At 34.6% G+C, this 14,667-nt stretch overlaps 9 non-coding genes across 9 annotated transcripts; all 9 read right to left on the minus strand.

Moving 5' to 3' along the window:
* Nucleotides 1-543: 543 nt before the first annotated feature.
* Nucleotides 544-615, minus strand: TRNAD-GUC (transfer RNA aspartic acid (anticodon GUC)). The gene has a single exon. It is a non-coding gene; the product is annotated as a tRNA-Asp (tRNA).
* A 1,337-nt stretch (nucleotides 616-1,952) lies between these two features.
* Nucleotides 1,953-2,024, minus strand: TRNAD-GUC (transfer RNA aspartic acid (anticodon GUC)). The gene has a single exon. It is a non-coding gene; the product is annotated as a tRNA-Asp (tRNA).
* A 625-nt stretch (nucleotides 2,025-2,649) lies between these two features.
* TRNAD-GUC (transfer RNA aspartic acid (anticodon GUC)) lies at nucleotides 2,650-2,721 on the minus strand. Its single transcript has one exon. It is a non-coding gene; the product is annotated as a tRNA-Asp (tRNA).
* A 1,335-nt stretch (nucleotides 2,722-4,056) lies between these two features.
* TRNAD-GUC (transfer RNA aspartic acid (anticodon GUC)) lies at nucleotides 4,057-4,128 on the minus strand. The gene has a single exon. It is a non-coding gene; the product is annotated as a tRNA-Asp (tRNA).
* A 629-nt stretch (nucleotides 4,129-4,757) lies between these two features.
* On the minus strand, nucleotides 4,758-4,829 carry TRNAD-GUC (transfer RNA aspartic acid (anticodon GUC)). Its single transcript has one exon. It is a non-coding gene; the product is annotated as a tRNA-Asp (tRNA).
* A 2,057-nt stretch (nucleotides 4,830-6,886) lies between these two features.
* Nucleotides 6,887-6,958, minus strand: TRNAD-GUC (transfer RNA aspartic acid (anticodon GUC)). The gene has a single exon. It is a non-coding gene; the product is annotated as a tRNA-Asp (tRNA).
* Nucleotides 6,959-9,010: 2,052 nt separating this feature from the next.
* Nucleotides 9,011-9,082, minus strand: TRNAD-GUC (transfer RNA aspartic acid (anticodon GUC)). The gene has a single exon. It is a non-coding gene; the product is annotated as a tRNA-Asp (tRNA).
* A 1,337-nt stretch (nucleotides 9,083-10,419) lies between these two features.
* TRNAD-GUC (transfer RNA aspartic acid (anticodon GUC)) lies at nucleotides 10,420-10,491 on the minus strand. Its single transcript has one exon. It is a non-coding gene; the product is annotated as a tRNA-Asp (tRNA).
* Nucleotides 10,492-12,546: 2,055 nt separating this feature from the next.
* On the minus strand, nucleotides 12,547-12,618 carry TRNAD-GUC (transfer RNA aspartic acid (anticodon GUC)). The gene has a single exon. It is a non-coding gene; the product is annotated as a tRNA-Asp (tRNA).
* Between the last annotated feature and the right edge of the window lie 2,049 nt (nucleotides 12,619-14,667).

A 14,667-nucleotide genomic window follows, 5' to 3' on the forward strand; every position in this document is an offset into this window, starting at 1 on the left:
CTTTGCTTCTTTTGGTTAGGAGAAGCAATCTTTTTTCATAAATGATTACAAATCAGAAATTCCTAGCCAAAAATAATCTGCTTTAATAAGAAATGATTGATTAAAATAAATACCTATCTATCGATCTGTCTATCTATCTTTCTATCTATCTATGTATATATATATATATATATATATATATACAATCAGCTCACTTTACCATTTGCAGCTTATAACCATTTACCACCAGGGGTCACTACTAACAAAAAGCATCCACTCCACTTCTAAATCTAGCCCCTAGAGTTGAGCAGAAGCATAAGATTCCCCACTGCTTCATTCCATTTCCATTAGATTATAGATGTAAATTGTTTTTGATGGTATGGTCTGTGCAGATTGAAATATTCAGAGCATATTCTGACTTTTAGTTAACACATCTGTAAGCAATTTGGCCATCACTGAATTCAACGTTTATCTCAATCGTAATAGACAAGGATAATGACAAATATAGTTTACAATGTTATTAAGTACATCATTTTATTTAATTGTGTGAATAAAAGGAATCGTCTCCCCGTCGGGGAATTGAACCCCGGTCTCCCGCGTGACAGGCGGGGATACTGACCACTATACTAACGAGGACATATTGTCTTCAGTTCAACAGTGCTCACCTTCATGAGGTTAGGGCATGCCCTCAATCAACTCACAGTATTGTAATAGGCAGCTTTGCTTCTTTTGGTTAGGAGAAGTAATCTTTTTTCATAAATGATTACAAATCAGAAATTCCTAGCTAAAAATAATCTGCTTTAATAAGAAATGATTGATTAAAATAAATACCTATTTATCGATCTGTCTATCTATCTTTCTATCTATCTATGTATATGTATATATATATATATATATATATATATATACAATCAGCTCACTTTACCATTTGCAGCTTATAACCATTTACCACCAGGGGTCACTACTAACAAAAAGCATCCACTCCACTTCTAAATCCAGCCCCTAGAGTTGAGCAGAAGCATAAGATTCCCCACTGCTTCATTCCATTTTCCATTAGATTACAGATGTAAATTGTTTTTGATGGTATGGTCTGTGCAGATTGAAATATTCAGAGCATATTCTGACTTTTAGTTAACACATCTGTAAGCAATTTGGCCATCACTGAATTCAACGTTTATCTCAATCGTAATAGAGAAGGATAATGACAAATATAGTTTACAATGTTATTAAGTACATCATTTTATTTAATTGTGTGAATAAAAGGAATTGTCTCCCCGTCGGGGAATTGAACCCCGGTCTGCCGCGTGACAGGCGGGGATACTGACCACTATACTAACGAGGACATATTGGCTTCAGTTCAACAGTGCTCACCTCCATGAGGTTAGGGCATGCCCTCAATCAATTCACAGTATTGTAATAGGCAGCTTTGCTTCTTTTGGTTAGGAGAAGCAATCTTTTTTCATAAATGATTACAAATCAGAAATTCCTAGCCAAAAATAATCTGCTTTAATAAGAAATGATTGATTAAAATAAATACCTATTTATCGATCTGTCTATCTATCTTTCTATCTATCTATGTATATGTATATATATATATATATATATATATATACAATCAGCTCACTTTACCATTTGCAGCTTATAACCATTTACCACCAGGGGTCACTACTAACAAAAAGCATCCACTCCACTTCTAAATCTAGCCCCTAGAGTTGAGCAGAAGCATAAGATTCCCCACTGCTTCATTCCATTTCCATTAGATTATAGATGTAAATTGTTTTTGATGGTATGGTCTGTGCAGATTGAAATATTCAGAGCATATTCTGACTTTTAGTTAACACATCTGTAAGCAATTTGGCCATCACTGAATTCAACGTTTATCTCAATCGTAATAGACAAGGATAATGACAAATATAGTTTACAATGTTATTAAGTACATCATTTTATTTAATTGTGTGAATAAAAGGAATCGTCTCCCCGTCGGGGAATTGAACCCCGGTCTCCCGCGTGACAGGCGGGGATACTGACCACTATACTAACGAGGACATATTGTCTTCAGTTCAACAGTGCTATCCTTCATGAGGTTAGGGCATGCCCTCAATCAATTCACAGTATTGTAATAGGCAGCTTTGCTTCTTTTGGTTAGGAGAAGCAATCTTTTTTCATAAATGATTACAAATCAGAAATTCCTAGCCAAAAATAATCTGCTTTAATAAGAAATGATTGATTAAAATAAATACCTATTTATCGATCTGTCTATCTATCTTTCTATCTATCTATGTATATGTATATATATATATATATATATACAATCAGCTCACTTTACCATTTGCAGCTTATAACCATTTACCACCAGGGGTCACTACTAACAAAAAGCATCCACTCCACTTCTAAATCTAGCCCCTAGAGTTGAGCAGAAGCATAAGATTCCCCACTGCTTCATTCCATTTCCATTAGATTATAGATGTAAATTGTTTTTGATGGTATGGTCTGTGCAGATTGAAATATTCAGAGCATATTCTGACTTTTAGTTAACACATCTGTAAGCAATTTGGCCATCACTGAATTCAACGTTTATCTCAATCGTAATAGACAAGGATAATGACAAATATAGTTTACAATGTTATTAAGTACATCATTTTATTTAATTGTGTGAATAAAAGGAATCGTCTCCCCGTCGGGGAATTGAACCCCGGTCTCCCGCGTGACAGGCGGGGATACTGACCACTATACTAACGAGGACATATTGTCTTCAGTTCAACAGTGCTCACCTTCATGAGGTTAGGGCATGCCCTCAATCAATTCACAGTATTGTAATAGGCAGCTTTGCTTCTTTTGGTTAGGAGAAGTAATCTTTTTTCATAAATGATTACAAATCAGAAATTCCTAGCTAAAAATAATCTGCTTTAATAAGAAATGATTGATTAAAATAAATACCTATTTATCGATCTGTCTATCTATCTTTCTATCTATCTATGTATATGTATATATATATATATATATATATATATATACAATCAGCTCACTTTACCATTTGCAGCTTATAACCATTTACCACCAGGGGTCACTACTAACAAAAAGCATCCACTCCACTTCTAAATCCAGCCCCTAGAGTTGAGCAGAAGCATAAGATTCCCCACTGCTTCATTCCATTTTCCATTAGATTACAGATGTAAATTGTTTTTGATGGTATGGTCTGTGCAGATTGAAATATTCAGAGCATATTCTGACTTTTAGTTAACACATCTGTAAGCAATTTGGCCATCACTGAATTCAACGTTTATCTCAATCGTAATAGAGAAGGATAATGACAAATATAGTTTACAATGTTATTAAGTACATCATTTTATTTAATTGTGTGAATAAAAGGAATTGTCTCCCCGTCGGGGAATTGAACCCCGGTCTGCCGCGTGACAGGCGGGGATACTGACCACTATACTAACGAGGACATATTGGCTTCAGTTCAACAGTGCTCACCTCCATGAGGTTAGGGCATGCCCTCAATCAATTCACAGTATTGTAATAGGCAGCTTTGCTTCTTTTGGTTAGGAGAAGCAATCTTTTTTCATAAATGATTACAAATCAGAAATTCCTAGCCAAAAATAATCTGCTTTAATAAGAAATGATTGATTAAAATAAATACCTATTTATCGATCTGTCTATCTATCTTTCTATCTATCTATGTATATGTATATATATATATATATATATATATACAATCAGCTCACTTTACCATTTGCAGCTTATAACCATTTACCACCAGGGGTCACTACTAACAAAAAGCATCCACTCCACTTCTAAATCTAGCCCCTAGAGTTGAGCAGAAGCATAAGATTCCCCACTGCTTCATTCCATTTCCATTAGATTATAGATGTAAATTGTTTTTGATGGTATGGTCTGTGCAGATTGAAATATTCAGAGCATATTCTGACTTTTAGTTAACACATCTGTAAGCAATTTGGCCATCACTGAATTCAACGTTTATCTCAATCGTAATAGACAAGGATAATGACAAATATAGTTTACAATGTTATTAAGTACATCATTTTATTTAATTGTGTGAATAAAAGGAATCGTCTCCCCGTCGGGGAATTGAACCCCGGTCTCCCGCGTGACAGGCGGGGATACTGACCACTATACTAACGAGGACATATTGTCTTCAGTTCAACAGTGCTATCCTTCATGAGGTTAGGGCATGCCCTCAATCAATTCACAGTATTGTAATAGGCAGCTTTGCTTCTTTTGGTTAGGAGAAGCAATCTTTTTTCATAAATGATTACAAATCAGAAATTCCTAGCCAAAAATAATCTGCTTTAATAAGAAATGATTGATTAAAATAAATACCTATTTATCGATCTGTCTATCTATCTTTCTATCTATCTATGTATATGTATATATATATATATATATATATATACAATCAGCTCACTTTACCATTTGCAGCTTATAACCATTTACCACCAGGGGTCACTACTAACAAAAAGCATCCACTCCACTTCTAAATCTAGCCCCTAGAGTTGAGCAGAAGCATAAGATTCCCCACTGCTTCATTCCATTTCCATTAGATTATAGATGTAAATTGTTTTTGATGGTATGGTCTGTGCAGATTGAAATATTCAGAGCATATTCTGACTTTTAGTTAACACATCTGTAAGCAATTTGGCCATCACTGAATTCAACGTTTATCTCAATCGTAATAGACAAGGATAATGACAAATATAGTTTACAATGTTATTAAGTACATCATTTTATTTAATTGTGTGAATAAAAGGAATCGTCTCCCCGTCGGGGAATTGAACCCCGGTCTCCCGCGTGACAGGCGGGGATACTGACCACTATACTAACGAGGACATATTGTCTTCAGTTCAACAGTGCTCACCTTCATGAGGTTAGGGCATGCCCTCAATCAATTCACAGTATTGTAATAGGCAGCTTTGCTTCTTTTGGTTAGGAGAAGTAACCTTTTTTCATAAATGATTACAAATCAGAAATTCCTAGCCAAAAATAATCTGCTTTAATAAGAAATGATTGATTAAAATAAATACCTATTTATCGATCTGTCTATCTATCTTTCTATCTATCTATGTATATGTATATATATATATATATATATATATATATATATATATATATATATATATATACAATCAGCTCACTTTACCATTTGCAGCTTATAACCATTTACCACCAGGGGTCACTACTAACAAAAAGCATCCACTCCACTTCTAAATCCAGCCCCTAGAGTTGAGCAGAAGCATAAGATTCCCCACTGCTTCATTCCATTTTCCATTAGATTACAGATGTAAATTGTTTTTGATGGTATGGTCTGTGCAGATTGAAATATTCAGAGCATATTCTGACTTTTAGTTAACACATCTGTAAGCAATTTGGCCATCACTGAATTCAACGTTTATCTCAATCGTAATAGACAAGGATAATGACAAATATAGTTGACAATGTTATTAAGTACATCATTTTATTTAATTGTGTGAATAAAAGGAATCGTCTCCCCGTCGGGGAATTGAACACCGGTCTCCCGCGTGACAGGCGGGGAAACTGACCACTATACTAACGAGGACATATTGGCTTTAGTTCAACAGTGCTCACCTTCATGAGGTTAGGGCATGCCCTCAATCAATTCACAGTATTGTAATAGGCAGCTTTGCTTCTTTTGGTTAGGAGAAGTAATCTTTTTTCATAAATGATTACAAATCAGAAATTCCTAGCTAAAAATAATCTGCTTTAATAAGAAATGATTGATTAAAATAAATACCTATTTATCGATCTGTCTATCTATCTTTCTATCTATCTATGTATATGTATATATATATATATATATATATATATATACAATCAGCTCACTTTACCATTTGCAGCTTATAACCATTTACCACCAGGGGTCACTACTAACAAAAAGCATCCACTCCACTTCTAAATCCAGCCCCTAGAGTTGAGCAGAAGCATAAGATTCCCCACTGCTTCATTCCATTTTCCATTAGATTACAGATGTAAATTGTTTTTGATGGTATGGTCTGTGCAGATTGAAATATTCAGAGCATATTCTGACTTTTAGTTAACACATCTGTAAGCAATTTGGCCATCACTGAATTCAACGTTTATCTCAATCGTAATAGAGAAGGATAATGACAAATATAGTTTACAATGTTATTAAGTACATCATTTTATTTAATTGTGTGAATAAAAGGAATCGTCTTCCCGTCGGGGAATTGAACCCCGGTCTGCCGCGTGACAGGCGGGGATACTGACCACTATACTAACGAGGACATATTGGCTTCAGTTCAACAGTGCTCACCTCCATGAGGTTAGGGCATGCCCTCAATCAATTCACAGTATTGTAATAGGCAGCTTTGCTTCTTTTGGTTAGGAGAAGCAATCTTTTTTCATAAATGATTACAAATCAGAAATTCCTAGCCAAAAATAATCTGCTTTAATAAGAAATGATTGATTAAAATAAATACCTATCTATCGATCTGTCTATCTATCTTTCTATCTATCTATGTATATATATATATATATATATATATACAATCAGCTCACTTTACCATTTGCAGCTTATAACCATTTACCACCAGGGGTCACTACTAACAAAAAGCATCCACTCCACTTCTAAATCTAGCCCCTAGAGTTGAGCAGAAGCATAAGATTCCCCACTGCTTCATTCCATTTCCATTAGATTATAGATGTAAATTGTTTTTGATGGTATGGTCTGTGCAGATTGAAATATTCAGAGCATATTCTGACTTTTAGTTAACACATCTGTAAGCAATTTGGCCATCACTGAATTCAACGTTTATCTCAATCGTAATAGACAAGGATAATGACAAATATAGTTTACAATGTTATTAAGTACATCATTTTATTTAATTGTGTGAATAAAAGGAACCGTCTCCCCGTCGGGGAATTGAACCCCGGTCTCCCGCGTGACAGGCGGGGATACTGACCACTATACTAACGAGGACATATTGTCTTCAGTTCAACAGTGCTCACCTTCATGAGGTTAGGGCATGCCCTCAATCAATTCACAGTATTGTAATAGGCAGCTTTGCTTCTTTTGGTTAGGAGAAGCAATCTTTTTTCATAAATGATTACAAATCAGAAATTCCTAGCCAAAAATAATCTGCTTTAATAAGAAATGATTGATTAAAATAAATACCTATTTATCGATCTGTCTATCTATCTTTCTATCTATCTATGTATATGTATATATATATATATATATATATATATACAATCAGCTCACTTTACCATTTGCAGCTTATAACCATTTACCACCAGGGGTCACTACTAACAAAAAGCATCCACTCCACTTCTAAATCTAGCCCCTAGAGTTGAGCAGAAGCATAAGATTCCCCACTGCTTCATTCCATTTCCATTAGATTATAGATGTAAATTGTTTTTGATGGTATGGTCTGTGCAGATTGAAATATTCAGAGCATATTCTGACTTTTAGTTAACACATCTGTAAGCAATTTGGCCATCACTGAATTCAACGTTTATCTCAATCGTAATAGACAAGGATAATGACAAATATAGTTTACAATGTTATTAAGTACATCATTTTATTTAATTGTGTGAATAAAAGGAATCGTCTCCCCGTCGGGGAATAGAACCCCGGTCTCCCGCGTGACAGGCGGGGATACTGACCACTATACTAACGAGGACATATTGTCTTCAGTTCAACAGTGCTCACCTTCATGAGGTTAGGGCATGCCCTCAATCAATTCACAGTATTGTAATAGGCAGCTTTGCTTCTTTTGGTTAGGAGAAGTAATCTTTTTTCATAAATGATTACAAATCAGAAATTCCTAGCTAAAAATAATCTGCTTTAATAAGAAATGATTGATTAAAATAAATACCTATTTATCGATCTGTCTATCTATCTTTCTATCTATCTATGTATATGTATATATATATATATATATATATATATATATACAATCAGCTCACTTTACCATTTGCAGCTTATAACCATTTACCACCAGGGGTCACTACTAACAAAAAGCATCCACTCCACTTCTAAATCCAGCCCCTAGAGTTGAGCAGAAGCATAAGATTCCCCACTGCTTCATTCCATTTTCCATTAGATTACAGATGTAAATTGTTTTTGATGGTATGGTCTGTGCAGATTGAAATATTCAGAGCATATTCTGACTTTTAGTTAACACATCTGTAAGCAATTTGGCCATCACTGAATTCAACGTTTATCTCAATCGTAATAGAGAAGGATAATGACAAATATAGTTTACAATGTTATTAAGTACATCATTTTATTTAATTGTGTGAATAAAAGGAATCGTCTCCCCGTCGGGGAATTGAACCCCGGTCTGCCGCGTGACAGGCGGGGATACTGACCACTATACTAACGAGGACATATTGGCTTCAGTTCAACAGTGCTCACCTCCATGAGGTTAGGGCATGCCCTCAATCAATTCACAGTATTGTAATAGGCAGCTTTGCTTCTTTTGGTTAGGAGAAGCAATCTTTTTTCATAAATGATTACAAATCAGAAATTCCTAGCCAAAAATAATCTGCTTTAATAAGAAATGATTGATTAAAATAAATACCTATTTATCGATCTGTCTATCTATCTTTCTATCTATCTATGTATATGTATATATATATATATATATATATATATATATATATATACAATCAGCTCACTTTACCATTTGCAGCTTATAACCATTTACCACCAGGGGTCACTACTAACAAAAAGCATCCACTCCACTTCTAAATCCAGCCCCTAGAGTTGAGCAGAAGCATAAGATTCCCCACTGCTTCATTCCATTTCCATTAGATTATAGATGTAAATTGTTTTTGATGGTATGGTCTGTGCAGATTGAAATATTCAGAGCATATTCTGACTTTTAGTTAACACATCTGTAAGCAATTTGGCCATCACTGAATTCAACGTTTATCTCAATCGTAATAGACAAGGATAATGACAAATATAGTTTACAATGTTATTAAGTACATCATTTTATTTAATTGTGTGAATAAAAGGAATCGTCTCCCCGTCGGGGAATTGAACCCCGGTCTCCCGCGTGACAGGCGGGGATACTGACCACTATACTAACGAGGACATATTGTCTTCAGTTCAACAGTGCTCACCTTCATGAGGTTAGGGCATGCCCTCAATCAATTCACAGTATTGTAATAGGCAGCTTTGCTTCTTTTGGTTAGGAGAAGTAATCTTTTTTCATAAATGATTACAAATCAGAAATTCCTAGCTAAAAATAATCTGCTTTAATAAGAAATGATTGATTAAAATAAATACCTATTTATCGATCTGTCTATCTATCTTTCTATCTATCTATGTATATGTATATATATATATATATATATATATATATATACAATCAGCTCACTTTACCATTTGCAGCTTATAACCATTTACCACCAGGGGTCACTACTAACAAAAAGCATCCACTCCACTTCTAAATCCAGCCCCTAGAGTTGAGCAGAAGCATAAGATTCCCCACTGCTTCATTCCATTTTCCATTAGATTACAGATGTAAATTGTTTTTGATGGTATGGTCTGTGCAGATTGAAATATTCAGAGCATATTCTGACTTTTAGTTAACACATCTGTAAGCAATTTGGCCATCACTGAATTCAACGTTTATCTCAATCGTAATAGAGAAGGATAATGACAAATATAGTTTACAATGTTATTAAGTACATCATTTTATTTAAATGTGTGAATAAAAGGAATCGTCTCCCCGTCGGGGAATTGAACCCCGGTCTGCCGCGTGACAGGCGGGGATACTGACCACTATACTAACGAGGACATATTGGCTTCAGTTCAACAGTGCTCACCTCCATGAGGTTAGGGCATGCCCTCAATCAATTCACAGTATTGTAATAGGCAGCTTTGCTTCTTTTGGTTAGGAGAAGCAATCTTTTTTCATAAATGATTACAAATCAGAAATTCCTAGACATAAATAATCTGCTTTAATAAGAAATGATTGATTAAAATAAATACCTATTTATCGATCTGTCTATCTATCTTTCTATCTATCTATGTATATGTATATATATATATATATATATATATACAATCAGCTCACTTTACCATTTGCAGCTTATAACCATTTACCACCAGGGGTCACTACTAACAAAAAGCATCCACTCCACTTCTAAATCTAGCCCCTAGAGTTGAGCAGAAGCATAAGATTCCCCACTGCTTCATTCCATTTCCATTAGATTATAGATGTAAATTGTTTTTGATGGTATGGTCTGTGCAGATTGAAATATTCAGAGCATATTCTGACTTTTAGTTAACACATCTGTAAGCAATTTGGCCATCACTGAATTCAACGTTTATCTCAATCGTAATAGACAAGGATAATGACAAATATAGTTTACAATGTTATTAAGTACATCATTTTATTTAATTGTGTGAATAAAAGGAATCGTCTCCCCGTCGGGGAATTGAACCCCGGTCTCCCGCGTGACAGGCGGGGATACTGACCACTATACTAACGAGGACATATTGTCTTCAGTTCAACAGTGCTCACCTTCATGAGGTTAGGGCATGCCCTCAATCAATTCACAGTATTGTAATAGGCAGCTTTGCTTCTTTTGGTTAGGAGAAGTAACCTTTTTTCATAAATGATTACAAATCAGAAATTCCTAGCCAAAAATAATCTGCTTTAATAAGAAATGATTGATTAAAATAAATACCTATTTATCGATCTGTCTATCTATCTTTCTATCTATCTATGTATATGTATATATATATATATATATATATATATATATATATATATATATATATATACAATCAGCTCACTTTACCATTTGCAGCTTATAACCATTTACCACCAGGGGTCACTACTAACAAAAAGCATCCACTCCACTTCTAAATCCAGCCCCTAGAGTTGAGCAGAAGCATAAGATTCCCCACTGCTTCATTCCATTTTCCATTAGATTACAGATGTAAATTGTTTTTGATGGTATGGTCTGTGCAGATTGAAATATTCAGAGCATATTCTGACTTTTAGTTAACACATCTGTAAGCAATTTGGCCATCACTGAATTCAACGTTTATCTCAATCGTAATAGACAAGGATAATGACAAATATAGTTGACAATGTTATTAAGTACATCATTTTATTTAATTGTGTGAATAAAAGGAATCGTCTCCCCGTCGGGGAATTGAACACCGGTCTCCCGCGTGACAGGCGGGGAAACTGACCACTATACTAACGAGGACATATTGGCTTTAGTTCAACAGTGCTCACCTTCATGAGGTTAGGGCATGCCCTCAATCAATTCACAGTATTGTAATAGGCAGCTTTGCTTCTTTTGGTTAGGAGAAGTAATCTTTTTTCATAAATGATTACAAATCAGAAATTCCTAGCTAAAAATAATCTGCTTTAATAAGAAATGATTGATTAAAATAAATACCTATTTATCGATCTGTCTATCTATCTTTCTATCTATCTATGTATATGTATATATATATATATATATATATATATATACAATCAGCTCACTTTACCATTTGCAGCTTATAACCATTTACCACCAGGGGTCACTACTAACAAAAAGCATCCACTCCACTTCTAAATCCAGCCCCTAGAGTTGAGCAGAAGCATAAGATTCCCCACTGCTTCATTCCATTTTCCATTAGATTACAGATGTAAATTGTTTTTGATGGTATGGTCTGTGCAGATTGAAATATTCAGAGCATATTCTGACTTTTAGTTAACACATCTGTAAGCAATTTGGCCATCACTGAATTCAACGTTTATCTCAATCGTAATAGAGAAGGATAATGACAAATATAGTTTACAATGTTATTAAGTACATCATTTTATTTAATTGTGTGAATAAAAGGAATCGTCTTCCCGTCGGGGAATTGAACCCCGGTCTGCCGCGTGACAGGCGGGGATACTGACCACTATACTAACGAGGACATATTGGCTTCAGTTCAACAGTGCTCACCTCCATGAGGTTAGGGCATGCCCTCAATCAATTCACAGTATTGTAATAGGCAGCTTTGCTTCTTTTGGTTAGGAGAAGCAATCTTTTTTCATAAATGATTACAAATCAGAAATTCCTAGCCAAAAATAATCTGCTTTAATAAGAAATGATTGATTAAAATAAATACCTATCTATCGATCTGTCTATCTATCTTTCTATCTATCTATGTATATATATATATATATATATATATACAATCAGCTCACTTTACCATTTGCAGCTTATAACCATTTACCACCAGGGGTCACTACTAACAAAAAGCATCCACTCCACTTCTAAATCTAGCCCCTAGAGTTGAGCAGAAGCATAAGATTCCCCACTGCTTCATTCCATTTCCATTAGATTATAGATGTAAATTGTTTTTGATGGTATGGTCTGTGCAGATTGAAATATTCAGAGCATATTCTGACTTTTAGTTAACACATCTGTAAGCAATTTGGCCATCACTGAATTCAACGTTTATCTCAATCGTAATAGACAAGGATAATGACAAATATAGTTTACAATGTTATTAAGTACATCATTTTATTTAATTGTGTGAATAAAAGGAACCGTCTCCCCGTCGGGGAATTGAACCCCGGTCTCCCGCGTGACAGGCGGGGATACTGACCACTATACTAACGAGGACATATTGTCTTCAGTTCAACAGTGCTCACCTTCATGAGGTTAGGGCATGCCCTCAATCAATTCACAGTATTGTAATAGGCAGCTTTGCTTCTTTTGGTTAGGAGAAGCAATCTTTTTTCATAAATGATTACAAATCAGAAATTCCTAGCCAAAAATAATCTGCTTTAATAAGAAATGATTGATTAAAATAAATACCTATTTATCGATCTGTCTATCTATCTTTCTATCTATCTATGTATATGTATATATATATATATATATATATATATACAATCAGCTCACTTTACCATTTGCAGCTTATAACCATTTACCACCAGGGGTCACTACTAACAAAAAGCATCCACTCCACTTCTAAATCTAGCCCCTAGAGTTGAGCAGAAGCATAAGATTCCCCACTGCTTCATTCCATTTCCATTAGATTATAGATGTAAATTGTTTTTGATGGTATGGTCTGTGCAGATTGAAATATTCAGAGCATATTCTGACTTTTAGTTAACACATCTGTAAGCAATTTGGCCATCACTGAATTCAACGTTTATCTCAATCGTAATAGACAAGGATAATGACAAATATAGTTTACAATGTTATTAAGTACATCATTTTATTTAATTGTGTGAATAAAAGGAATCGTCTCCCCGTCGGGGAATAGAACCCCGGTCTCCCGCGTGACAGGCGGGGATACTGACCACTATACTAACGAGGACATATTGTCTTCAGTTCAACAGTGCTCACCTTCATGAGGTTAGGGCATGCCCTCAATCAATTCACAGTATTGTAATAGGCAGCTTTGCTTCTTTTGGTTAGGAGAAGTAATCTTTTTTCATAAATGATTACAAATCAGAAATTCCTAGCTAAAAATAATCTGCTTTAATAAGAAATGATTGATTAAAATAAATACCTATTTATCGATCTGTCTATCTATCTTTCTATCTATCTATGTATATGTATATATATATATATATATATATATATATATACAATCAGCTCACTTTACCATTTGCAGCTTATAACCATTTACCACCAGGGGTCACTACTAACAAAAAGCATCCACTCCACTTCTAAATCCAGCCCCTAGAGTTGAGCAGAAGCATAAGATTCCCCACTGCTTCATTCCATTTTCCATTAGATTACAGATGTAAATTGTTTTTGATGGTATGGTCTGTGCAGATTGAAATATTCAGAGCATATTCTGACTTTTAGTTAACACATCTGTAAGCAATTTGGCCATCACTGAATTCAACGTTTATCTCAATCGTAATAGAGAAGGATAATGACAAATATAGTTTACAATGTTATTAAGTACATCATTTTATTTAATTGTGTGAATAAAAGGAATCGTCTCCCCGTCGGGGAATTGAACCCCGGTCTGCCGCGTGACAGGCGGGGATACTGACCACTATACTAACGAGGACATATTGGCTTCAGTTCAACAGTGCTCACCTCCATGAGGTTAGGGCATGCCCTCAATCAATTCACAGTATTGTAATAGGCAGCTTTGCTTCTTTTGGTTAGGAGAAGCAATCTTTTTTCATAAATGATTACAAATCAGAAATTCCTAGCCAAAAATAATCTGCTTTAATAAGAAATGATTGATTAAAATAAATACCTATTTATCGATCTGTCTATCTATCTTTCTATCTATCTATGTATATGTATATATATATATATATATATATATATATATATATATACAATCAGCTCACTTTACCATTTGCAGCTTATAACCATTTACCACCAGGGGTCACTACTAACAAAAAGCATCCACTCCACTTCTAAATCCAGCCCCTAGAGTTGAGCAGAAGCATAAGATTCCCCACTGCTTCATTCCATTTCCATTAGATTATAGATGTAAATTGTTTTTGATGGTATGGTCTGTGCAGATTGAAATATTCAGAGCATATTCTGACTTTTAGTTAACACATCTGTAAGCAATTTGGCCATCACTGAATTCAACGTTTATCTCAATCGTAATAGACAAGGATAATGACAAATATAGTTTACAATGTTATTAAGTACATCATTTTATTTAATTGTGTGAATAAAAGGAAT

Source organism: Triturus cristatus, chromosome 4_1 (genome assembly GCF_964204655.1).
Source record: "Triturus cristatus chromosome 4_1, aTriCri1.1, whole genome shotgun sequence".
In the NCBI taxonomy this organism is placed as follows: Eukaryota; Metazoa; Chordata; class Amphibia; order Caudata; family Salamandridae; genus Triturus; species Triturus cristatus.